General features: G+C 44.7%; 1 protein-coding gene and 1 long non-coding RNA gene across 17 annotated transcripts in view; one reads left to right on the plus strand and one right to left on the minus strand.

Moving 5' to 3' along the window:
* Nucleotides 1-13101, minus strand: part of LOC310754794 — a 19402-nt gene extending 6301 nt beyond the window's left edge. The window contains exons 1-3 of the long non-coding RNA XR_014544024.1: nucleotides 12951-13101; nucleotides 11010-11097; nucleotides 9330-9447 (exon numbers count right to left, since the gene is read on the minus strand). This is a non-coding gene — a long non-coding RNA (uncharacterized lncRNA). The remainder of the gene's footprint in view (nucleotides 1-9329; nucleotides 9448-11009; nucleotides 11098-12950) is intronic.
* A 39-nt stretch (nucleotides 13102-13140) lies between these two features.
* RALGPS1 (Ral GEF with PH domain and SH3 binding motif 1) overlaps nucleotides 13141-26841 on the plus strand; it is a 218704-nt gene continuing 205003 nt past the window's right edge. For 6 of the 16 annotated variants that reach the window (XM_083596995.1, XM_083596986.1, XM_083596996.1 and 3 more), the window contains exon 1: nucleotides 13215-13654. The gene's annotated coding sequence lies outside the window, so the exon portion shown is untranslated. Of the gene's footprint in view, nucleotides 13791-26841 lie in introns of all 16 variants that reach the window. The other 10 variants (XM_083596988.1, XM_083596989.1, XM_083596997.1 and 7 more) reach the window with 7 other exon arrangements.

A 26841-nucleotide genomic window follows, 5' to 3' on the forward strand; every position in this document is an offset into this window, starting at 1 on the left:
TGGAGCATCCAAGAGGAATCTTGGGCCTGAGTGAAGAGAGATTGCCAAGGTGATGGTGTATGAGAGAGAGGTCACAGGAAAAGGATATCTTTAGTATGCTGGGAAGAGAAGGGGAGATCCATCCTTCAGCATTCTCGCTGGGAGAGATGCCTTTAGTGCTACACTGCTGTGGGGTAATGCCCCTCTTGAAATTACTATGCGGTAAGATTTCGACTCCCTCCAGCAGACTGCAGGTGTAAATATGTGAATAAATCATATTTCTTAAAGCTATGACAGTCTCCACCACATCTTCAATTCTCCAAAGGAGAACAAACTCTGGTTGAGCACCTGGATCCCCCTGCAAACTTGCTACCGATTGGCAGAGTGTGGGGGTGGTGCCCAACTTTTGTAACAGTATATATTACCTGTATAAAGGACGTACAACAAACTTCTCTTTGTCTCATTTTATACCTCCTTCGTGAGGCAGAGGGTAACACCAACTACTACGGTATTTCCAGAAGCTTAAGGGTGTGTCCTATGAGGCACAGAAACTGCCTCTTCCCAAACATCTGACTGCCCATTCCATGAGAGCAGCCACAACTTCAGCTGCCTTTTCTACAAATGCCTCCTTATAAATATGCAGAGTAGTGACCGGGCCATCCCCCAGCACTATAGGCACTATAAGATGAATCCCTTATAGAAAGCTTTCCGACAATAAAAACTTGCAGCTGGGACCCACACTAGTTGGGTAAACTTTTGTACGTCCAAACCCAGTGATGCTACACTGCAGAAACACCAACTTGCACCAAGGATTGGGGGTGTGGGTGTGATGTCCCGCGTGCGTTACAACGCGCAACGTTGCGTTGCGATATCAGGAAGAGCCAGGGGCAAAGCTGAATGCAGCGCCAGCGCAGCTTCAATGACCAACAGCTCCAACTCTCTGGCGCTCAGCCTCCTCTTGCAGCTGCTACCATGGGGGGAGGCGTCCCCCCAAATAAAATATTGGGGAGGACCAAATGAGTTTGGCCTCTAGGTAGCGGCAACCCTGCTGCACTGTCAAGCGAAGTTGTAGCATTGCACCTTCCTGAAGGTAGGTTTACTTGTCCAGTTTAGCATCACTGGTGCCGCACCCTTAACAGGCTGTCCAACAGGTCGATCACGATCTACTGGTAGATCTCCGCGAGGTTTGGGTAGATCGCGGTTGATCTCTGGCTCCCTTTCCTTAGCGTTGATAAAACTGACTCCTGCCACGCCCCCTCACCCCGCCCTCCATTGTTGTATGAGCTCCGGAAGGGAAGACGGGGCTTTCTCTGTGCTGCTGTTTTGATCCATAGCGATCTTTTTGTGAGTGACTTTACCCCTTCGTCCCTTGCCTTTAATCCCCCCCAAGGCACTTCTCCCCCCCAAAAAAAGCATTTTAAACCCCTAAAAACGGGGCTTTTCTCCTCCCTAAAAAAAGCTCAAAAGCTTTGAGCTGAACCCCCCAAAAAGGGGGTAGATCACTGCCAGTTTTTAATTCTGAAAGTAGATTGCAGTTTCTTGAGAGTTGGCCACCCCACAACACCTCTTCCCACCTCTGTTTGCATGGTTGGCTTTGAGTTAAAGGATTGTTGTCGGAAATATGTTAATACTATTTTGAGTTTCAGTTCTGGACTGTTTATGCTCAGTGAGTATGCAAAACTGTAGAAGGGCCAACCTATTCCTTGTAAAAACTACTCCTGCCTTCATTCACCAGAGGCGCAAGTAAGCCCAACCCAGTGATGCTACCCTTCAGTACAATGGTACTTTTTCTCTTTACCATGCATGCATAACTTCATCAACATCTGTCTACTTCAAAGTGTTAAACCCAAAATTTGTCCAGGGCTAGGTAACCTCAAATGTGGCCTTCCTATAGCTGTGTTGCTCAGTGAGGGTGGGTATGATGTGTTGAAAGCTATTCCTGTAGCAAATGGGTGGATGCTTGGCTCCAGTGAAAAAAAAATGTATTTCAACAAGCCTCAAACCAAATATAGCAGCAACAAACTAATGCAGCTGTGGTTCAGGAACACTTAATATATATACATGTATTTGAGCATGAAAAGCAAGCTCAGTGCCCATCCCGTTCCCTTGAAATACTGCACCTGAACAGACCCAAGAGAAGATGGTTCATCAATTGAACTGTGTTTTTTCCTTACCACTAGAGGGTGCAGAAAGACCTTTCTAAGGAATTATTTCATTTTAGTCCCGTGACATTGAAGTGTACATCAGGAACCTGTAATCTGTACCTTAGTATGATTGTGACAGATTTATAGAGATGCTGAACGCCATTTTGAAAATGGGAATAGGCCACAGTCAGAAGCTGAGAAAATCAAAGTAAGGTTAAACTTAAAAAACGACAACCCCTAATGCAGTTTGTTTCACTTTATAACTCAGTTATATGCCAGAGGGTAAAGGTAAAGGACCCCTGGACGGTTAAGTCCAGTCAAAGATGACTATGGGGTGCAGTGCTCATCTTGCTTTCAGGTCAAGGGAGCTGCCATTTTTCCACAGACAGATTTCAAGGTCATGTGGCCAGCATGACTAAATCACTTATGGCACAACGGGACACCATAACGGAAACCAGAGAACATGGAAACACAGTTTACCTTCCCGCCACAGCAGTAACTATCTACTTTCACTGGTATGCTTTCAAATTGCTAGGTTGACAGAAACTGGGACAGAGCAATGGGAGCTCACCCAGTGGCATGGATTCAAACTGCCAGCCTTCTCATCGGCAAGCCCATGAGGCTCAGTTGGTTTAGACTCAGAATAGGCTTGCTGAGGTAAGGTTTTAGGAGGCACCTGGAACAGTAGTGCCTCCTAAATACAGTGATATTTATCTCTAAACATGGCTATACATTTAACAGTACTGGAAGAGTGGCTTCTTAATTCTTTCCCTGTACAGTGGTACCTCGGATTAAGTACTTAATTCGTTCTGGAGGTCCGTTCTTAACCTGAAACTGTTCTTAACCTGAAGCACCACTTCAGCTAATGGGGCCTCCCGCTGCTGCTGCGCCGCCAGAGCACGATTTCTGTTCTCATCCTGAAGCAAAGTTCTTAACCTGAGGTACTATTTCTGGGTTAGCGGAGTCTGTAACCTGAAGTGTCTGTAACCTGAAGCGAGGTACCACTGTAATTAGTTTCTCCTTCCAAAGCTGCTTTCCCACCCATGAACAATGAGTTGGGGTGAATTAGCACTTTGCACAGCCTTGCTCTTGGGTTAATTTTATCCCAGAAAAATATGCAGAGTTGAATCATACGTAAAAGCTGATCCATGCCACATCTGACCCTTTCTGTGAAATAGCCCTTTAAAGCCTATCTCAAAATCAGTAGCTTACTATCTCTCCTTTTAGCCATAGCTACCCCCTGCAATAAAAGGGACACGGGAGGTGCTGTGGGTTAAACCACAGAGCCTAGGGCTTGCCGATCAGGAGGTCGGCGGTTCAAATCCCCGCGACGGGGTGAGCTCCCGTTGCTCAGTCCCTGCTTCCCACCTAGCAGTTCAAAAGCACATCAAAGTGCAAGTAGATAAATAGGTACCGCTCCGGCGGGAAGGTAAAAGGCGTTTCAGTGCGCTGCTCTGGTCATGCTGGCCACATGACCCGGAAGCTGTTCGCTGGCTCCCTCGGCCAATAAAGCGAGATGAGCGTCTCAACCCTAGAGTTGTCTGCGACTGGACCTAATGGTCAGGGGTCCCTTTACCCCCTGCAATGACTGGTGAACTGAGCTTTATCACCTTTTAAGCCATTTCCTGTTCTTTAGCAAATACACATCAACTCTAGGCACCATTTTTATGTGCTAAGCAGTTTTGAAAGAAATGTGATTACTCTCATAACACTGTTCTCATAACATAATAAAGAGCCTTTAAACTGGTTGCTAAAATGGGAGATGTACTAACTGAGTTTTCTGAGGCAAGGATGTGTTCAGATTCAGGTCCAGCTCTGTCAGCATCTGAGGTGTTTAGTTTATAAATGACCCAGAATTTTGGTGTGCCTATTTTAGGTTAGGACAACCTGATTAACAGCTAATTTATTGAGATGGCAATTTTGAAGAAGGGATGATTTGGTGGTAGGCCCAGCTTCTTCCATCCTTCCTACCCAGGGGATTGCTGGAACCTCATTCCATACTTCTAAGTACTCTTGCCAGTGGGTTATTAGTTCTGGGGTCCAACTACAACTTGGTCAGATTTGTGTCTTACAGTTGCTGATGCCTAATGTAGAACTAATGTTTGACCCTCCCATGTTAAAAGAACATTTATTTATTTTTGCAAACCGATACCTGGACTGGACCCATTATGTGTCAATCTCCTGTGTTCTGGAGGTTTATTGCAAGACTATAAATCAGGTGGTCTTCTTATCTCCCTTCCCCTTTGGCCAGACTTGCCCTGCAGGGGTGTCCAAACTTTTTTCAAAGAGGGCCAGATTTGATGAAGTGAACATGCATGAGGGCTGACGAAAGTTGTGAGCTTTTTTTTTTTTTTTAAGGATTGAAGTTGTTAAGGTTTTTTAAGGATTTAACCCCAAGGTTGTTGAGCTTTTTTGAGGACTGAAGTTGCTGAACTTTTGGGGGGATTTTACCCCAGGACATATACTGCCCCAGGGGCCAGATAAAATCAACTGGCAGGCTGGATTAGGCTGCCAAAATGGACTTTGGACATTCCTGCCTTAAGGCAAAGGTGGGGAATCTAAAGTCCTTCAGATGATGTTGACCATTGGGCTCTGCTGGCTGGGACTGATAGGACTTGAAGTCCAACAACATCTGGAGAACCACAGGTTCCCTATCCCTGCTGTTTGATAAAGCTAGCAACAACACAATCAGTTGACCTGTCAGTCTTTTTATTATAAATTGGGAGGTTTTTGAAGTTTTCTTTAAGTTTTGGCCCCCCCTTGTTTCTGACGTGACCCTGCCCCCCGCTTCTGAATTGAAGTGGGCCCTGACCATGAAGCTTCAGGCGGCTGTTTTACAAATGGATTACCATTAATTGATGCAGTTTCTGACTTTCTCATGCTTTCAAACTCTTCTCTGAAGAACCTGGAGTTCCCCAAGACCAATAATAGCAGCCAAAGTTCTTTGAAAGATCTCTTGCTCAGTGCTACTGATCTTCCCCTCCAAGATAACAGGACTATTGGATGTTTTCTTGGACACTCTCTCCATTCCTGTGGGGCAACTGTGATGCCAAAGAGGCCTTGCTAGTGAAGTGTGCACCCTAGAATATGCCCCAGGATCCATAGTAATATGCAGGGTTTCTGTAGTAGACAAATTAATGTGGAAAGCATTCTCTGAAGGTAATAGATTTGTTTAAAACATTGTTCTGACATGGAGACAGAAAACAGAAGAATATAGTTGCTGTTGATTGGTGGTTGATTCCCAGTGTCCTTGGTATAGGCTTTCAGAAAGTGAAAGAGTGTGCTGTAACAAGGTGGAAGCCTCTGGATGCAACACAACAGCTTTAAAAGACAAAACAACCAATTATTTAACCAGAAATTAATAGTATGATGGTGAGTATGATCCCATGACAAGCTGAAGAATGCCATCAATGCTCAGGTACATGGTAAAGCCCCAGGAAAGAAAGGAATCCCAACAGAAGTTCTGAAAGCCAGCTTCAGTTCTTCCCACATGACACACCTCTACTGTAGTGTTGCAGTGTTGAGAACAAGGATCCATGCCACAAGACATGTGTGACTCCAAAATCATGAGCCTTTAAAAGAACAAAGGTGACCACCAAGACTGCAACAACTACTGTGAGATCTCCTCGCTGAGTACTGTGGGGAAAGCTTTCACTCTTGATGTTCTCAATAGATTACAGGCACTTGCTGACAGGGTCTACCTCAAGTGACAATACTGCTTTAGAGCTCAGAGGTCAACAGTAGACATGATTTTCTCACTGCGCAAGCTGCAGGAGAAATGCCAAGAGCAGAGATGCCTCTTGTACATTGCCTTCATAGACCTGACGAAGGCCTTTGACCTCGTCAGCCAAAAAGGACTATACACTGAACAAGACAGAGTGCTAGGATCCTATCCAAGATAGGATACCACAGGATGATTGTGTCCTTCCATGACAACATGTGTGGCACTGTCCAATATGATGGCTCTCAGATGCCTTGCCTACAGATAGCAGTGTGAAACAGGGCTGTATTCTCACCAACAGTCTTTGGCATATTCTTCTCTCTGTTGTTCTCACATGCCTTCAGCTCAACCGAAGGTGGTGTGCACAGCCGTACAAGGAGCGACAAGTGTCTGTCTTTGCACCAAGACAAAAGTGTGGTGAATCCTTATCCAAGAGATGTTGTTAGCCTTGATAGCACAATCAAGGAACCTCTACAGAGACTCATCAGCTGTTTTGCCCAAGCCTGCAGGGAGTTCAGCCTTACCATCAGCCTAACAAAGATCAACATATTGGATCAGGATGTCACCAGCACTCCATGCATCAGCATTAGTGACCACATGCTCAAAGTGGTAGACAATTTTGTCTACCTGGAGTCCACCATAACCAACAATCTCTCAATTGATGCTAAGCTGGACAAGTGTATTGGCAGGGCAGCTACGGCAATGACTCGCTTCTCCAAAATGGTATGGGAGAATGGAATGCTAACAACCAATACCATCATCATAAACTTTATTGCACTAGCCAAAGGCCATGGCATCATTCACAAAGGGAACAAAAAGAAAAGCAACAATAACCATAAAAACCATAAAAACATCAGGCACTGCAAATACAATAAACCACGGTCACGTCTCCTAGAAATTATTTGTTGCATACAATAGAATAGCAGGGGGTTCTCAGGTAGAATGTGCCAGCTTAAATGTCTGAATCACCTTTGCAACTGACCACTGTTTTATCTAGTTCTTTTCTCCTGATCTTCTTAGCTGCCAACGCATATAGTGTTACTTTATAAGTTACGAAATCATCAGCATCACTCAGCAGCCATTTCACCCTTTGCACCCTGTTCGAGTGTGTTCCGTTCGTAAGCAGGGGTTTTTATAAATCAGTCTCTTGGTTCTATATATAGTGGACATTGCAATAAATAGTGGTATAGGTCCTCCTTCCAAGGTTGCCCACACAGACAAAGCCTCTCCTTGTACTGTTCTTTGCCATACCGACCATCCACCACCGCCAAGGGCATCAATTGGAATCGTAATTCTGTAAAGGCGATTCTTAGTACAGCAAGTGGGAGCTTTGTCAGATAACTAGCTTGGATGTGCTCCGTTTTGATAAGTCGGAACCATGGTGAGCTTTTGGTAGAGGCAATCATGGTTAAATCCCTTTCTGCATTGGACCTGAAGAGACAATCTCTTAAGTGCCTCTTATCCATCATCATGATCACCTGAAGATCTTGTAATTGATATTGGGTCAAGAGGGGTTGGATGACATCCTTCCAACATTTGGTCTGTTCCCGTTCTGTGTGGGACATAGCGGGGAATCTCTCCTCCAAAGAGAGATTGGAGTCTTTTCACATAGTTTAGACACAGATAGTCAGTTCTAGCCTGTATTGTTGTCACGTCCGCTTCCACGCGGAGAAGAGCAGCTGGGGTCCCACTGGGGAGCAAGAGCACTTTCCTGAGGAATTTGTTCTGCACTATTTCATATATATAGAAATATATATAATAAAATGTACCACAAAGCTTATCACTTATACAATCTTTTTAGACTTCCATCAGCACCTCTGATGATCCACCGTTTTAACCACTTCTTATGCATTTCTTAACTTGATATTGCCTTTACATCTCTTAACAAATAATCCTTCCCCTTCTCCATTTTTGCAATACTTCCAATAATACTCGTCACAAAACTTATTGCAAACCTACAAACGTCATCTGATCTTCACAAATACTTTTCAAGTAGTTCGTAAATTTACTCCAGTCTTCTGTGAATTTATGGTCCCGCCGGTTTCGAATCCTTCCTGCTAGTTTATCTAGTTCTGTATAGTCCATTAACTTGTTCTGCACTATTTCTAAGGCTTTGTTAGCATTTGGATCCATGCCCCATATCGCTACTCCGTGGAGCATCTGGGTAATACCAAGATGAAGGTCTACCAGGCTTGTGTGTTGAGCACACTGCTTTATGGAAGCGAATTGTGGGCAACTTACAACTGCCAGAAGCTATGCCTCAATGCCTTCCACAGGCGCTACATCAGGAGGATTTGGGGTATCACATGGCAGGACAGAATTCCAGACAAAGATGTGCTCTCTCAAGCTCGCATTCCAAGATTGTTTGCACTCCTGTCTCAGTGACATCTACACTAGCTTGGTCACGCCCACAGAATGGAAGATGGCAAGATTCCCATGGAATATCTACAGGAAGCTGGCTTCTGGTACCGGGCCAATTGGCAGACCAATTCTGCATTACAAAGATATCTGCAAATGTGTCCTGAGGGCTGGCAATATCAGCCTTGCCATGTGGGAATCTCTTACAGACAACTGCAGTGCCTGGAGACAGGCAGTCAAGTCATGTATCCCTAGCAGTGACCAGAAGAAAAATAACCACTGGGAGGAGTGCAGAGAAAAGAAATGACATTGCGCATCTGTTATTTTATCCTGATTAAATATTTGGGCAATTTGATGATATTGTAGCCATGTGGTGTAGTATTGGTTCGCCTCCTCATACGATCTTAATTTTAATTGACCCTGTTCCTCTTTTAGAAGTTGCTGATATGTGGCAAGTCTACCTGCCGTGTTTACTTCTAATGGTGATACCCACTATGGGGTTTTCGGTTCTAACAGCCTATGATGTCTCATCTAGACCTTGTACAGAGATTTCCTATTTATATGTCTTAGAAATTCTTTATGTACCACCACTTTATTGTAAATTAGATAAGCACGCCAGCCATATCTATTATTCCAGCCCTCTAAGTCTAGAATGTCCTTAATCCAGCTAAAGAATGCGGCGTCATAATATATTCTCAGGTCTGGAAGCCCAACCCCCCACTCCTTCTTGTCTGTTAGTAATTTGTATTTAATCCGCAGCTTTTTACCTTGCCAGATAAATTTTGTCAAATCCGATTTCCATTTTTAAAACATTCTTCTTGAAGCACCACTTTAGCTAATGGGGCCTCCCGCTGCCGCCGCGCTGCCACTGCACAATTTCTGTTCTCATCCTGAAACAAAGTTATTAACCCGAGGTAATATTTCTGGGTTAGTGGAGTCTGCAACCTGAAGCGTATGTAACCTGAAGCATATGTAACCTGAGGTACCACTGTATTGATGATATGACAACACTTGCAACATATGGATTGCTTATAGATGTAGACTTTGTTTGGATAAATATACTGACATTTGGAATGAGTTTATACAAAATATAGTAGGTTATATGTATTTTGACAATACAGTTGTACCTTGGATCTCAAACGCCTTGGCTCCCAAACCATTGAAACCCGGAAGTGAGTGTTCCGGTTTTGAACAATTTTCAGAAGCCGAACATCAAGCACAGTTCCAATGGGTGGCAGGAGCTTCCTGCAGCCAATCAGAAGGCACACTTTGGTTTCCAAACATTTTGGAAGTCGAATGGACTTCTGAAACTGTAATTTATATCTGTCTAATAATGTATGGAAATGTAACTAATTATGTTTACCATATTACACTATATCTTTTTTTCTTATTGTATTTTTTGCACTTTTTCTTTCTCCCTCTTTTTTCTTTCATCACTTACTTTATCTTTTGTAACTGAAATTATTTCAATAAAATATTAATAAAAAGTTCAGGCTGCATTATTAAAGTTCATTGGGCAAGAAACCTGCTTTCCGCATACCGTATTTTTCGCTCGATAACACGCACCTGACCATAACACGCACATCGTTTTTAGAGGAGGAAAACAAGGGAAAAAACATTCTGAATGAAACAGTGGATGTATCATTTTTGTGCTTCATGCTGTGGCCACAGACATGTGATCTGATGGTGAATTTGGGGCGACCCAATGCAAAAATCCTGAGAATCCCTGTGGATCCATGCTTTGTAACCACGTTTTTGCACCATTGCAGCCCCAGGCAACAGTGGGTGTGTGATTTTGGGGGGGGCAGGCTGTAGCCATGGACATGCTATGTGCTCTGATGGTGAATTTGGGGTGACCCAATGCAAAGATCCTGAGGATCCATGTTTTGTAACCACGTTTTTGCACCATTGCAGCCCCAGGCAACAGTGGGTGCGTGATTTGGGGGGGGCAGGCTGTAGCCATGGACATGCTATGTGATCTGATGGTGAATTTGGGGTGACCCAATGCAAAGATCCTGAGGATCCATGTGGATCCATGCTTTTTAACCACATTTTTGCACCATTGCAGCCCCAGGCAACAGTGCGTGTGTGATTTTTGGGGGGCAGGCTGTAGCCATGGACATGCTATGTGATCTGATGGTGAATTTGGGGTGACCCAATGCAAAGATCCTGAGGATCCATGTGGATCCATGCTTTTTAACCACATTTTAAGTGGGGAAGGAAGGAAAAATACAGAATGGACAAGGAGCACGAGAGGGGTGTGCAGAGAAGCAGCTGGCTAAGAATGCAGGAGAGGGGTATAACGGGAGGGAGGAAAGGAAGGCAAAAGTTTTCCCTCACCTACCCACCCAAGCCAGCCAGCTCTCTCTCTCTCTCTCTCTCTCTCTCTCTCTCTCTCTCCTGCATGTTTTCAGCAGCACCGGAGCACAGAGACGACACTCTGCTTGCCTGGAGGGGAGGGGCTTTCCCTGCTCTTTGTTCCGTTTGAGCAAACACAGCAAGGAAACAGAGGAGGGTGGGCAGTAAGACCCTGAGGCAGAATGCAGGAAAGCAGCCACTTCCTCTTTTCAGGTTTCCCTTCTCCGAGACGCGCGATTTGATTTTTGCCTGATTTTTTTTGCCATTTGGCTCCAGGGACCACACATTCGCTCAATAACACGCACAGACATTTCCCCTTCCTTTTTAGGAGAAAAAATCTGCGTGTTATAGAGGGAAAAATACGGTAAATTAGACTTTTTCCGTAAGTGATGTGTATAGGCATTATAAAATATGGGATAACACTTGTTTGACACAATGTAGTATATAACCTGTATAACATCCGATTGTTCAGTAAGTAGTTGATGTTGTCTAATCTCCCTGCACACAATTCAGGGTAAATCTCCATAAACAGGTTACCTGGAAGCAATATTAGACAGAAATCCTAAAGAACATTTTCTCTGAAAGAAACCTAGGGACTGTGCCCTTTACAGAGCTACAACTACCAGCAGCCTCAACACACTACAGTTTCCATCATTTTTCTTTGGGGGAGGGCACAGGGAGAATATGTTTTAAATGCATGGTGTGTACACAGCCCAAGACTGAAAGTGGAGCCCTGATGTGGAAAGGTGTGTTGGCTGGGACTACTTGAGTGACTACATACAGCAGTATGGATCACAGGTGTGTAAAAGGAACTGGGGCGCAATCTGGAATAATCACAACTGTAGATCTTCTACTTCAAATTAAAAGACTCTGGTCTGTGGGCTAATCCTTGGTTCCCATCAAGCCCATGTACTGGACTGTATAGCCTAACACAGTGGTGGCGAACCTATGGCACGTGTGCCAGAGGGGGCACTCAGAGCCCTCTCTGTGGGCACGCATGCCATCGCCCCAGCACAGAGCCGGCAGAAGGCGAGGACAGCAGATCAGCTCAAATTGGGCAGCTGAGTAGCCTTCCTCCTCCAATGGCACCAATGGAGACGCCAGGCAGGACATGCGTCATGCGGGAGCCGGCAGGGGAGGATGGCATCGCTGGCGAGCCTCAAGAAACCACTTTGTTCCAGTGCTGGGTAGCCAGGCAGGGCCACCTCTGCCTCTACCCCATCCTCGTCACCCCTTACCCGGCACCGAGGCTCCGGGCCCCACCGGCCTTGCTGCACCATGATCGCCTCCCACTTGCTGGCGTACTTCTTCACTGAGCTCAACCACAGCCAAGGGCAGCGGGTGAAGGCGTGCCTGGGGCGTAGGGGCAGGTTGGGGTTGGGCAAGAGAGCAGGGTTAGCACATGGGGCAGCCCCCGAGGCCCTTTCAGGAAATGGCACGTGATGGGGGGGGGCACCGCTCTGCACATGCTCAGAAGGCCACACCGAGAACGCTTGCTTACCACACCGAGAACCTGCTTGCTTGCTCGGGCTGGAGCTTAAAGGGAGGGAATTCCCGTTTGCACGGTGGACGCAGAGATCTTGTGAAAATGAAATCCTTAAAGTGTGGAATTCTCTGCCAAATAATTTTAAGTCAGTGAAGCACTTGGGATTGCTTTCCTCACTTTGTTTGGATCATATGCTTGTGAGCAGTTGAAAGCTCTGTTATTGTGTCTTTCTTTTAAGACTAAAGATGTTAATGTATGAGTTGTTTTTTCTAAACTAAAACCTCAGTATTCAGGTTAAATTGCCCGGTTGGCACTTTGCAATAAATAAGTGGGTTTTGGGTTGCAGTTTGGGCACTTGGTCTCTAAAAGGTTTGCCATCACTGGCCTAACACAACAAGAAGTTGTGTTATTGGGAAGGGCTGCAGCTCAGTGATGGAGGACATGCTTTGCATGCAAAAGGTCCCAGCCTCAATCCCTGGGGAACCATTGCCAGACAGTGTTGACAATACAGTACTGAGCTTATATGGAGCAATTGTTTGACTTGATATAAGGCAGGTTCCTAACTCAGGATCCCGGTCATTATATTGGGGAAAGATCCATATCTCAGTGGTAAAGCACCTGCTTTGCACAGAGAAGTTCCTAGGTTCAGATTCTTGGCATCTCCAGGTATGGCTAGTAAAAGACTCCTGGTTATTGGTTTATGTTTTGTTATGTATTTTGTCTTATTTAGTATTCTTTTTTATGGGAACCACCTTGTGATCTTCGGACGAACAGCGGTATACAAATTCAACAGCAACAAACTGGAGAGCAGCTGACAGTGAAAACAAACACTGCTAGATGGACCTAATGGTCCATTTGTGATCTACATCAGAACCTGCTGCCCCTGTGGATCCAGTTGCCTCACCTTTCTTCATTGGGGGGAGGCCTGCCTCTTCATCAGGGCACCCGCCAAGCTTCCTCCCTGCTCCCCTTTCGCACTCAGTTTCCTGGCTTTTCGACTCCTTCTCTCAGCAGGGCCAACTGCCACCTGTCAACGGACACACCGACCTCGCGCGCTCGCCCCGCCCCTAAAAAAAAACACAAAAAAACCTCTCAAGGAGGCTGCGGTTCCTACGCATTCGGTCCTCATTTGCATTTTCCCACCCGCCGCGAATGCGACTGGCGGCGGCGCGGCCGCGGCCCGAGCTAGGATTGGCGGTTAGGCTTGCCAATCCTCCCGGAGTAAACACCGCCCTCCCGAGTTGGCATCCCTCTGAGCGCCCTCCGGCTTCCTTGTCTCCCTCGCAGCAGCCTACCCCCCCGCCCCCATTCCCTTCTCCGGCTCTCGTCACCCCGCCTTCCCTCCCTCCCTCCCTCGCCCGGCCGCGTTTGGCCTTGTCGGCGTCAGCGGCAGCTGTCGCTGCGGCGTAGGAAGCGAAGCGGTCTGGCGGCGGCTGTGGTGGGGACTCTCCAAAGCCAGTCGGCTCGGCCCGTTCGCTCTTCCTCCCCGTCTTCGTCAAGGGGGCCCCTGGTGGCCTCGAGGAGAAACCACGGGCGTTCTGGGCCGGTGGGGGCGGCGGCAGGTGGGGGCCACTGCTGCTGCCGCCGCGAGCCCCGCCCCTCCAGCAGGTAAGGCGCACAGACGAGCACCCCCGCTTCACCTCTTTGCCCACTAGACACGTCGCTGTTTCAGGACTGAAAGCGCCAAAACCCCCCTCCAAGCTCTTATAAGCCGGCACGCCCCCCTCCCACCGCATCTTGACAGGTGAGGATAATTTTACACGCACCCCCATTTCACTCCACCAAAGGTGTGGGGGCCTCTTTCTAGCTCCCTCTTTCTCCACCGAACCCCCCCCCCCCCCAGCCGCCGCCGCCCCGCCTTCATTACAGCCAAGAGAAAGATTTAAAGCTCCTTTTCCTAGTCTAGTGGACACATTTACATTTCTCAAATGGCACCTACTTCCCGTTTAAGGTGTGTGGGGGGGTGGCGGTGGCGGATGCAAATAGTTTATTGCTCATATAGGCCAAGTCCATACATGCAGAACAGGTGCATACGCTCAGCGCATTTCACGCTCTGTATGTTATAGGAATAAGCTTGTGCACCTGTTTGAAATTGGGTTTATATAGGCCAGGGTATACTTGCAGACAGATGTATACACTCATGCACATGTTTATGTTGTAGGGATAAGCTTTCGTATCTGTGCACAGTTATATCTGTATTAAAAAATACTATGCATTTATAGTATTATATAAAATCTTGTAGTATTTTGCACATGCCTCAAGGAAGCTAGCCATGTTACATATTTTTACGTCATAAAGCAATGTGTGTGGGGGGGTTGTTGGCTGTCTTGAGGGTTATGTGAAAGGCAAGTTAATATGATTTTTAAAATTTATATACATGTACTTTTTGTATAGAAACGTTATTAGTTCTGAGGGTGAGATTATATACAATCTTGCGCCTTTTGTATAAATGTCACACAATAGCAAAAATTGCATGCATAGAAAATTCTTTATTTTATATTCTTGTAAAAATGTATTAAAATTAATAGTATCTGCATGTGTGTGGTATGTACACACACACACACACACACACACACACACTATTACAGTTGTATGTGTTTACATGTGTGGAATTGCTGTACAGGAGTTGTTTGGAAAGGAAAGGGAAATTATAACAGTGACTCTTCCATTGACCTATATTCCCTCTCATGAGAATTATAAGTGCAGCCCTGCTACATCAGAGTGCAGCATCCTACCTCATGTAGTACCTGTTGGTTGCCTCCAGAAGGCCAGCAAGTTGGATTTCAAGGCAGCAGCCCTTGCCCTTTGACTTTCCCTGCTAGTGCCCCCTTGCAGCATCTTTATCTCATGGAATACTGCCCCTGACCATGGAGGTTCCATCAAGCCCTACATGTGGTGATTGGCTTTGACTTCTGCCTTCCTCCATCAATCTGTATAATTTCCCTTTTAATACCATGTTGATAATGATAATATAAACCTTTAGTGTGTTCAGGTTCATCAGATGTTTTCTCAAAGTGCATGGTAGGGTGAGGCAGTACACATACAGGCAGCCCCCCACTTGCACATGATCGACTTGCACGTGACCATATATACGTGCAGCGCCAAGAAAAGTTTTAATAGTTTAATTCATACTGAAAATGGAGAGAGCGAGCTGGAGAGTCCTTGTGGCTCATGAGGAGACCCTCCCTGGAGCCCAAGGAGGATGTCTAGAGAGGGCAGAAAAGAGACTGGAGGTGCAACAGTGCTTTGTTTAGGCTGCTTAGCCTCCCCCCTAACAGCTGATGCATGTGGTAGTGCAGCAGCAGATGCTTTTCCTCATGTCCTCCAGTCTCCTGCTGACCCCAGAGCTTCAATTCCAGTTGTGGATATTTTTGGTACAGTGTTGTTAGGTTGTTGTTTTTTTTGGAGTGTAGTATTTTGGAGAGAGAGTGGCTTCATAGTACTGCCTTCTGCTACTGTTTTTTAAATCCACTGTTTGCTTCCATTTGTCAACTCTTTAAAGATTGTCTAAGGCAAAAAACCCCACTCTGTTTCCTATTTAGTAATAAATAACTGACACTTAGCCAGTGCCTTGACATTTGTCATGGTTCTCCGTGTGCCGCATGACCCAGAAAGCTGTCTGTGGACAAACACCGGCTCTCTCGGCCTGAAAGGCAAGACAAGCGCTGCACCCCATAGTCATCTTTGACTGGACTTAACCATCCAGGGGTCCTTTACCATACCTTACCTAATAGCACCTGAGAAGATTAGCTCAAAGCAAGGCTAACCCTGAAATGCTCGTTAAGCTGTCATGGCAGTGCCCCCTACAACTTGTGCCATCCTTATATCTTATATGTCTTCCCAATGACAGGGGGGAAACAGACTTTTATCTCACATATAGAGCCCATTACCATCCACCTAACAGAATCATATAAATTCTCCTTTTAGGCTGAGGATTCTCACTAGTTATTTTACTGGAGCCATGGTAATAAATTGTGTTTTATGTCAAGTGGGCATCCAGTATCTCTAGAATATATTATTTGAGGTTGTTGCAACCTCTGTCATATATAGCCTACTGTTCTGATGCATCCCTTTCAGAGGTGCAGGGGCTCAGTTCTGCCTGCTAGCTGTGTGATTTGAATGTTTCTTCTCTGTAGCTACTCAGCATCATAAGGTAAAGGTAAAGGGGACCCCTGACCATTAGGTCCAGTCGTGACCAACTCTGGGGTTGCGGCGCTCTTCTCACTTTACTGGCCAAGGGAGCCGGCATACAGCTTCCGGGTCATGTGGCCAGCATGACTAAGCCGCTTCTGGCGAACCAGAACAGCGCACGGAAACACCGTTTATGTTCCCGCCGGAGCGGTACCTATTCATCTACTTGCACTTTGACGTGCTTTCGAACTGCTAGGTTGGCAGGAGCTGGGACCAAGCAACGGGAGCTCACCCCGTCGTGGGGATTTGAACCGCCGACCTTCTGATCGGCAAGTCCTAGGCTCTTTGGTTTAACCCACAGCATCATAGAGAAAAGCAAATTGTCATATATTTAATGTAATCACAAACCAGGGTGTGCCTTATCCCATGTGCTGACATGTGAGGGCTTCTTGCTTGCCTTTGTCATTGCCATGTTTCTTTACCCAATATTGCCACCCACCCCACACCAGTACACCTGTCTCTAGCCCCCTCTGTTACATTTTCATTGGTCTATAGAACATGTATATAATTTTGCTGAAGGTAGACTGGCAGAGGAACAATGACTGTGTTTGCTATTGATAAATGTTAATGTGTAACTGGAGCAATTTCATTCTTGAAATAAGTACTTTGGGACAAACTGGAGTGACAGTGATGGCTATTTTGCAGCTTTTTGAGCACAAATGGGTTTGTGGAACATTTATGTAAATAAATTAACAGTGACCATTGTGGCTGCAAGCATAAACATAAACTTGTCAGGGCATTCTTCCATTCTTCTAAATGTTCATCTGACATATAAATTGGAAATATCTCCTATGAGGTTACTGAAATGGAAATCTTTAAGCTTGTCAAAATGATAAATATTTGCCATAAATGTAACTTTGTTGTGTTATTGTTTCTTCTTGCAATAAGTAGTACTTTCCATTGCTTCTGATGTGGTATGACATGGTATGTTCAAGAAAATTGAGAGCAGCAAGTTCAGAAAGCAGAGATGTACAGAGCCTGTGTACTAATTAGTAGTATCCACAGCCTTCCTTACTCTTAACTTCCTTACTCTTAACTTCCTTACTTTGTGGCAGTAACATTGTTGATCTTTAACCTTTGTTTGTTTTATTCCGATTCTCATTAGAATGACCAACAACATTTTGGGTTGTCTCGGACCAGATCCAGTCATTCTTGTAGGAATTTTATTTTCTAGATCCATTTCAATTGGGGTTATGCCCAGTTTTTGGCATGGAAACTGCTTTATTCACCCTGTATGATGAGCTCTTTTGGGAGAGAGCGGGGGGAGGATGTGTCCCTGTTAATTCTTCTCAACCTCTCAGCAGCTTTGGATACCATCAACCATGCTATCCTTCTGGAGTGGCTCTCTGAGTTAGGGGTGGGTGGCACTGCCTTGTGGTTGTTTCAGTCCTACTTGGATGGTTGTTCCTAAAGGGTGTTGCTTGGTTTTTCAGTCCTGTGGAGCCTTCATTGTGGGTGCCACTCCTCATCTAGCCAGTCTCTGACAGTGGGGTTCCACAGGGCGCTTGATTCTATCCTCTGTGCTGTTCAATATTGGCATGATACCACTGAGTGGGGTTATCCCAAGTTATGGAGTACATTGTCAGCACTATGATAATGACAAACAGCTATATTTCTTTACATTTGCAGGTGGGGCAGTGGGTGTGCTGGACAATTTCCTTGCCTCAATAATGGATGAGATGAGGGCCAACAAACTGAAACTCAATTCAGATAAGACTGAGGCACTGTTAGTGGGTGGTTGCCTAGACCCGAAGGGTGGGAGGTTGCCTGCTCTTGATGAGGTTTGTTGTTGTTTAGTCATTTAGTCGTGTCCGACTCTTCGTGACCTCATGGACCAGAGCACGCCAGGCACTTCTGTCTTCCACTGCCTCCTGCAGTTTAGTCAAACTCATGCTGGTAGCTTCGAGAACACTATCCAACCATCTCGTCCTCTGTCGTCCCCTTCTCCTTGTGCCCTCCATCTTTCCGAACATCAGGGTCTTTTCCAGGGAGTCTTCTCTTCTCATGAGGTGGCCAAAGTATTCGAGTCTCAGCTTCAGGATCTGTCCTTCCAGTGAGCACTCAGGGCTGATTTCCTTAAGAATGGATAGGTTTGATCTTCTTGCAGTCCACTTGATGAGGTTACTCCCTGTAAAGCAGTGGTGGCCAAACTTGGCCCTCCAGCTGTTTTGGGACTACAATTTCCATCATCCCTGGCTACTGGTCCTGTTAGCTAGGGATGATGGGAGTTGTAGTCCAAAAACAGCTGGAGGGCCAAGTTTGGCCACCACTGCTCTAAAGGAATGGGTATGCAATTTGGGGGTATTTTGGAATCTTTGCTGTCATTTGAGGCTCAGGAGTGCCTTCCATCAGCTTTGACTGGTAGCCCAGCTATGCCCCAATCTGGACAGAGACAGCCTAACTACTGTGGTCTATGCTCTGGTAACCTCTAGGTGAGATTAAAGGTTAAGGTAAAGGTACCTGTGACTGTTAGGTCCAGTTGCAGATGACTCTGGGATTGCATGCTCATCTCGCTCTGTAGGCCGAGGGAGCCGGTGTTTGTCCACAGACAGCTTCTGGACCATGTGGCCAGCATGACTAAGCCGCTTCTGGCAAACCAGAGCAGCGCATGGAAATGCCGTTTACCTTACTGCCAGAGCAGTACCTATTTATCTACTTGCACTTTGACTTTGAACTGCTAGGTGGGCAGGAGCTGGGACTGAACAACGGGAGCTCACCCCGTCGCGGGGATTCACACCGCCGACCTTCTGATCAGCAAGCCCTAGGCTCAGTGGTTTAGACCACAGCGCCACCTGCGTCCCATCTAGGTTAGATTACTGCAGCACATTATATGTAGGACTGCCTCTGAAGACAGTTCTGAAACTTCAGCTAGTGCAGAATTCAGAAGCCAGGTTGCTCACCAGGGAAAGACGGTTTGAGCATATTACACTGATCCTCATCCGACTGCACTGGCTACCAATTAGTTTCTGGTCCCAATTCAAAGTGCTGGTTTTGACCTATACAGCCTTAAACTGGTCAGGACAACAATACCTCAAGGGCCACCTCTCTCCATATGAACCTATCTGGACCCTGAGATAATCTTCTGAGGCCCTTCTTTGTGTGCCTCGTCCTCCTTTGTGTGCCTGGAGGCTGGCAACACGAAAATGGGATTTTTTCTCTTTCTTTTGCAGTGGATCCCCATTTGTGGAACGCTCTCCCTAGGGAGGTTTGGCTGGTGCATTCATTATACACCCTTTGGTGCCAGATGAAAACGTTCTTCTTCAACCAGGCTGATTGACATAAAATTATGAGGGTGGGGGAGGGTGGTGACATGCTGTGGGGATGCTTTTAACCAGCTGGATTGGATACTGAGATCTGGGGTACAGATTTATATCAGCAAACTAAGTGTAATGCTTGGTCTGTTTTGAGTGCATTTATAACTGGACATAAAGGTGGCATCTAAATCTTCAGTGCTGTAAAGATCCAAGCTTTTTATTGGTGCTGATGTAATTAGCATTAAGTGTAAAAAGAAGCACAAAGCTTCACGTAATATTCATCTCACATATTGAAATGCTTATATGTGAAGATTAATACTCTAGATGCTATTGATTCATGATTAGCATATGTACTTTGTGCCAAACCTAAATCTCCATTGTTTGGTGTGAAAATAGTTCATTTATCTTTAGTTCGTAAATAAAAATAGTTATATTTTAAAATGTTAAAAGTGCCTCACATAAATTTATAGTAATCTTTACAACAACTGCAATAGATAGGTCAATAGGATACTAATATATTTTCTGCAGTTGTAAACATCCAGTACAGTATGCCCTTTTCTAAGTAGCTTATATGTAGGTTTAATTAAGCAGGTTTCACTTTTCCTCTAGTTAATTTCACTTTCTGCTTCCTGGTTTAATAAATGTTGGGAATGTTAAAAAGTAACTTGCTACGTTAAATGTGTTATGATTTTGATAAAGGAGCACTTTATACATTAGAAACTATGAAATAAAATTACTAGAAATATCATAACTAGAGCTAGAAATACCATAACTAGACAGTGGAAGGACCTATCAGGAGTGAACATAGACCAAAACATAGGGGAAACTGCCCTACTAGAAAAGTTAACCAACAAATTCAACTAGCATGGGGACAATCTTTGGAGGATGCCTTCACCCCAGTGTGGTTCCCCTTTATTACAGTAACCTATCCCCTCCAACAGCATACAGTGGTACCTCTGGATGTGAACAGGATCCGTTCCGGAGCCCCATTCGCATCCTGAAGCAAACGTAAGACGCGACTGCATGTCTGTGCGGGTCGCGTTTCGCCGCTTCCGCGCATGCGCGTGACATTATTTTGAGTGTCTGTGCACGTGTGAGCGGCGAAACCCGGAAGTAACACGCTCTGTTACTTCCGTGGAGCGCAACCTGAAAATATTTAAGCTGAAGCGTATTCATCCGGAGGTATGACTGTACAGATCAATATGGGTAACTTGACCCAACAACCTAGCCTGCCTTCCTCACATAAAGAAGCCACACCACAATCAACTAAACACAACCAACCAAGCTCAGGAACCCGTAACCTTTCACAATATCAATAAAAATGAATAAATACACAACTAAAGGACCTACCCATGTGATGCTGACATAACCCCCCCCCCCACACACTAAGAATAGGCATTAGAACAAAAGAACAATATCCCCATCTCTCTCCCCCTCCCCTTCCCTGCAACTGTAAGATTATGACAAAAATGTATTTCACCAAATGTAAACGATCAGCGAAAAAGGCTATGAATTGAAAGTGGAGACAACGGATACACAGTTCCCTCTTTATCTGTTTGCTTTGTAACACAAAAAACTAATAAAAACTAATTAAAAAACAACACTGGATTGTTGAAATATTTTAGGGCAATTAACTGGGAAATTCTTCAGTGCAAACTCCATTGTGAGTGGCATTGTATTCGTGAATCCCCTTGTGTGCTACCAGTGATTGTGCCATTGCCAGCTTTATATGCCACATTCATTCACACGCTTCTGAAGAAGAAATTATAACCAGTGCTTATTTATGGGGGGACATGGGTACACATACCCCTAAACATTTTCTGAATCTAAGTTTGGCCTCATTGAGGGGCAGTATTTCAATGATTAGGAAAATGAGAGTACCCCTAAACATTTTTTTAAAGGAAAAAAGCACTGATTATAACCATACTTGGACAAATGTCTTTGGTGCATCTAGAACTGGTAATAATGACAAGACTAAAGTACAATACTAATGATATGACTCAAAACTTCATTTTGTTGATAATCTTTCTTGTTCAAAACAGTATATAATGATAAAATGAAACAAAAGCCCAGATGATCAGTATTGTAGAAAGTTATGGTTTTACCTAGTGTGTAACTTTCTGCATGGACGCAGGTGGTGCTGTGGGTTAAACCACACAGCCTAGGACTTGCCGATCAGAAGGTTGGCGGTTCGAATCCCCATGACAGGGTGAGCTCCCGTTGCTCGGTCCCTGCTCCTGCCCACCTAGCAGTTCGAAAGCACGTCAAAGTGCAAGTAGATAAATAGGTACCGCTCCGGTGGGAAGGTAAAAGGCGTTTCAGTGCGCTGCTCTGGTTTGTCAGAAGCGGCTTAGTCATGCTGGCGACATGACCCAGAAGCTGTACGCTGACTCCCTCAGCCAATAAAGCCAGATGAGAGCCTCAACCCCAGAGTTGGTCACGACTGGACCTAATGGTTCCTTTACCTTTACCATTAACTTTCTGCACACTATCACTCAGTTCTGGACAACTGAGTACTTGAACTTTAAAAGCCCACTGAAAATGTGTGCTTGAGCTTTTATGATTAATATAAATAGGTGGAGGATGGTGCTAGATTCTCTGCAGAGCTGTTGACCTGGCCCTGCTTTCTCTCATTTGTTGCAGTCTGAATGGAATAGATTTTATGCCCTGTCTTTCAACAGGTTTGATGCTTTTGTTAATTACAATAACAAATTAATCAGTAGGTGTTTTGTTGAATAAATTATCTTCTTCACAGTTTTCAAATTCATTGTTAGTTTCGAAAATGTGATCATATTTGGAGAGCCTGAAATTATACCCAGGTATCAGTAGGAGATGCTCTGCTGTGTTTCTAGGTTTGTCCCTTGCTAAGAAATATCACCATGGTGAAATTTAAAAAGATGAGCTGCCACCAGTACTGTGGCATTCTTGGTTTTTTGGAATATTTGACAATAGTCAAATAATATATTTGATTGTTCAGCTGACTTCTCTGTGGTGTTCAATGCCATTGATCATGTTACTCTTGTGGATAGGTTCTGGGATGGGGATTAGAGTACTGCATTGCAGCTCTTTTAATTTAATCCATGTATGGTAGTGAGATTTCTGAAACAGTGCCTGTACACAATAATCAACTGGGGTGAGGGACAATAAATAGAGACTCAGTCCATGCAAGATAGATGTACTGTCGGCAGATGGTTCGTCTGCCTTCTTAAGTAATATTCAGTATTCTTTGGATGTAGTTGTACTGTCCCTAAAGGAACTGGTTTGTATTTTGTGGGTGATCTTAGATCAAGCACTATTACCTGAGGCCCAAATGGACTTTATGGCTCAGAGTATCTTTTGTCTACCCACTGTGACCCCTGTCTGGTTGGAAATTGCCTTGCAGTAATGCATTATGCATGAGGCTACCTTTGAGGAAAGCTCCAGAAACTTCAAAATAAGTCAAAATAGGGCAACTATGTTTTTAATAGGTAAATATGATTTTTTCATGCCATTGTTTCATCATTTTCACTGCCTTCCAGTCTGTTTCTAGGTACAATTCTAAGTTATGGTGGTTGTTTTTTTTGTTGTCATGTTTCATACAGAATGGTTATTGATATAAGCATATACAAAATGCAATAAGAAAAGTGTGTGTAACAAATAATAAATAGAAAAAATAAAGAGGGGAGGGGGAAACCAGGAAACAACTGAGAGTGCAATGCCATATACAACTATTACATATAAGAAGAAAAAGGTCAGTCCATATTGTTCCAAATAAAGCCTTTCCACATACTTATTTGTAGAGCGGGGGGTTTAGTGGGCTATTCAGTTAACATAGGAGAAAAAAACTTACACCATATTGAATAAAAGTGGTCTATTTTTGAAGAACCAGTACAGGCCCTCCATTTGTGTGTCAAATTTTCTGACAGTGCAATGTCCCATACTTTCCCTAGTCTCCTCTCGTGAAGGAGGTGAATTGGATTTCCAGTGGGAAGCCACTGACATTCTGGCTGTGGCAAGAAGCATAAACACAAGAGATTTATGCATGATGGGTGTGTTGGTACCATGCTCCAAATATAGGAACACCAGGCTAGGTCTACGGACAGTACCTGATCGGTGATGGTGGAAATATGTAAAAAAAATCCAGAGAATCTCTGAGTCCACAGAATTTCTGAACTATATAGCTGAACCCAACCACATTATGGATAGATGGAGTCGGGTCCAATGCCATCTTAACACTGTTTTAAGTGTGGCTTCCTGTATTCTATAGAAATCATTTGAAGTGGGAGTTTAGACTACAGTGCTTCCTATACTTGTTGCTCTAACCCAGGCAGTTCCAAAGTCCGTCTCGGGGGCCTAATCCTGCCTGCCGGTCAGTTTAATCCGGCCCCTGTGGCAGTTAATTTCCTGGGGTAAAATCCTAAAAAACCTCTACAACTCCCATCCTAAAAAAAGGTCAGTTGGCCCCCACGACCCTTCACTTCATCAAATCTGGCCCTCTTTGAAAAAAGTTTTCACACCACTGCTCTAGCCAAAGACCCAGATCACTCTCCCATAATGACCGTAGCCCCTGAGAAGAGCATGATTCTGTGTTAAGTATAATGCAACATATATAGGAAGCCATGCCCTTGTTACTTGAGGTTTCTTTGAGACAAAGTGATTACCGGTACCTTTTCCTTTGCGCAGCAAGAATGGAGCAAAGGAGGAGACCTGTGTTAGTTGGAGCTATTTGGGCAGGGTATCTTTTAGTTTTCCCTTTAATGAAGTTTCTGAAATAGGACGACCATTTAGGCTTAATATCTTTGATGCTACAGCTGCAATCGAAATTATTCAACCCCCATTGCAAATCAGGTTTTTTATCAAAATTTACAGACTTTCAGCTGTTTTCAGTGAGCAAATCAAACAAAAGCAATTGAAAAAGCTCAACACAACGGATGCTTCAAGTGATTTCCCCAAATCTGGCTGAAATTGCAACTTATACTGGCTTTTCCAGTCTCACTATTATTCAGCCCCTCCATGGCAAGCATATTTAGTGCTTAGTAGAGCAGCCTTTTGCTGTTATGACCTGCTGCAAACAAGATGCATAGCCAGAAAGCAGCTTCCAGCAGTGTTCCTGAGGAATCTTAGCCCATTTCTCATGAGCAATAGCCTCCAGTTCAGTAATATTCTTGGGTTTGCGTGCTGCAACCACCTTCATCAAATCCCTCCAAAGATTTTCTATGATGTTTAAGTCAGAACCTCCCAGGACTTCTTCTGCAATCAAGGCTTGGTGGAATTTGAGGTGTGCTTGGGATCATTGTCCTGTTGGAAGTTCCAATGGTGCCCAAGCTTCAGCTTCCTCACAGACGGCATTATGTTTCCTCCTAGGATTTCCTGATACTTCAATGAATCCATCCTGCCTTCCACACACTGCAAGTTTCCAGTGCCAGTGGATTCAAAGCAGCCCTAGAGCATCACTGAGCCACCAACATGCTTCACTGTAGGCAGCGTGTTCTTTTCAACCTATGCTTCATTCTTCTTCCTCCAGACATAGCGCTGACCATTGGGGCTGAAAAGTTCCAATTTTTTTTCATCACTTCACAGAATCCTAGAATCTTAGAGTTAGAAGGTACCCAAGGGTCATCTAGTCCAACCCCCTATAATGCAGGAATCTCAGCTAAAGTATCCATGACCGATGACCATCCAACCGCTGTTTAAAAACCTCCAAAGAACTAGAGTCCACTACCCCTCGTGGGAGTCTGTTCCACAGCTGAACAGAATCCCAAAACTTCTGTGGCTTGCTTATATGATTTTGAGCATATTGGAGCTGACTTTTATTGTGCGTTTGGGTCAGTAGTGGTGTACATCTTGGAGTTCTGGCATGGAAACCTTCTGTGTTTGGTACATGCCTTACTGTGCTCAGTGAAACCTCAGTGCCAGCTGCCAACAAATCTTACTGCAGCTCTTTTATAGTAACTCGAGAATTTTTCCCAGCCCGCCTTCTCAGAAATCTGGTTGCCGCCACAGATAGCTTCCTTTTTCTGTCCCGTCCAGGTAGTGTAACCACCTTGCTTTAACTTTGACACTCAGCAAACTTTTACACGCACCTCATAGAGGTGCCATATGTCCTCTTTTTCTGTGACATGTCCTCTTTTTCATAGGTATGTAAAATAAGAGTTGTCATAGCGATCCATAGTTAAAAGTAAAAGTTGGCAAATGTGTCCTCTTTTTTGCTCTTCAAAATATGGCAACCGCACATTAAATGAGTTGTATTTAAGTCCTCAATAGTTGTGTAGTAGGTCATTAAACATAAATGTTTTAGTTTTGTAGCATTCAAAGCAGACAACAGTGTTTCTTGGTACTTGTCTCTTGGTTTCTTGTTCTCTGTGTGCCTGTTCAATGTCAGGGAGAGCAAGGCAGGGGTCTATCTTCAAACTGTCAAACCAACTTAAAATAAAAGCAATCATACCTCCTCCCCTCCTCTTTTTTTGGAATCCCACATAGTTTAACCCCCCCCCCATTATCTCTATCCAATTGAGCTGCAAACTTTAAATCTAAATCTTCAATTGCAATTTCATGTGCTTGCAGTTTTTTGGGGGTGCTTAATCTGGTTAAGATTACCAGTAGGTAACATTGCAATCTTGTTTTCAAGTGAATGCAAAGCAGCTGCCTGTCTTTATGAATAAACACTTCTGAGTCTTTTTCACAGCTCTAAGTAATTGGTAGCTTCCTGCCATTCAAGCTTTAATTTACTTTTCAGGCCACACAAGCCCTGCAGCATTACCTTTCAGGAGGTGTACTTAGAAAGGTGAGGAATAGTGATTTTGCAGTCCTTCAGAGTGATTTCATTCCCAAGAGTGCTGAAGACTTGAAATCAACCCATCATTTGACTCTGCAGCAAGCTATGCCCCAAGTGATAGTTTAAAGCCCTAAATGACTTGGGGCTAGGTTACTTGAAGAATTGATATATTCTCCCAGACCTTGAGATCTTCACCACAGGCCCTTTTCCAAGTTTCTCTACCCTGTAAAATGGGATGAATAGCCACTGGGGCAGGGGTGGATGTTTGTGGCACAGCTGTCAAGTGTCCCTTATTTGAAGGGACAGTCCCTTATTCCAGCGCCATGTCCCGCTGCTGTCCCTTATTGATGGATGTCCCTTAAATGTCCCTTAAATTTCAAAGGAAGCAGCTCCTCTCCCTCCCTCCCTGCCGGCCAGGGAGGAGGGAGGCTCCAACTGTGTTGCTTGGCTGTGTTGCTCACCCAATAAGAAGTCTAAGAACGACTGGGGGGTGGAGCTTGCATGCCTTGTGTTTGGCTAGTTAATGCAAGCTGAGGGGTTTTTTGAATGCTGGACGCCATTTTGTTGCACGTGCTGCTGCAAACTTTGCAGTGCAA

Source organism: Podarcis filfolensis (genome assembly GCF_964270895.1).
Source record: "Podarcis filfolensis genome assembly, chromosome: Z".
Taxonomy (NCBI): domain Eukaryota; kingdom Metazoa; phylum Chordata; class Lepidosauria; order Squamata; family Lacertidae; genus Podarcis; species Podarcis filfolensis.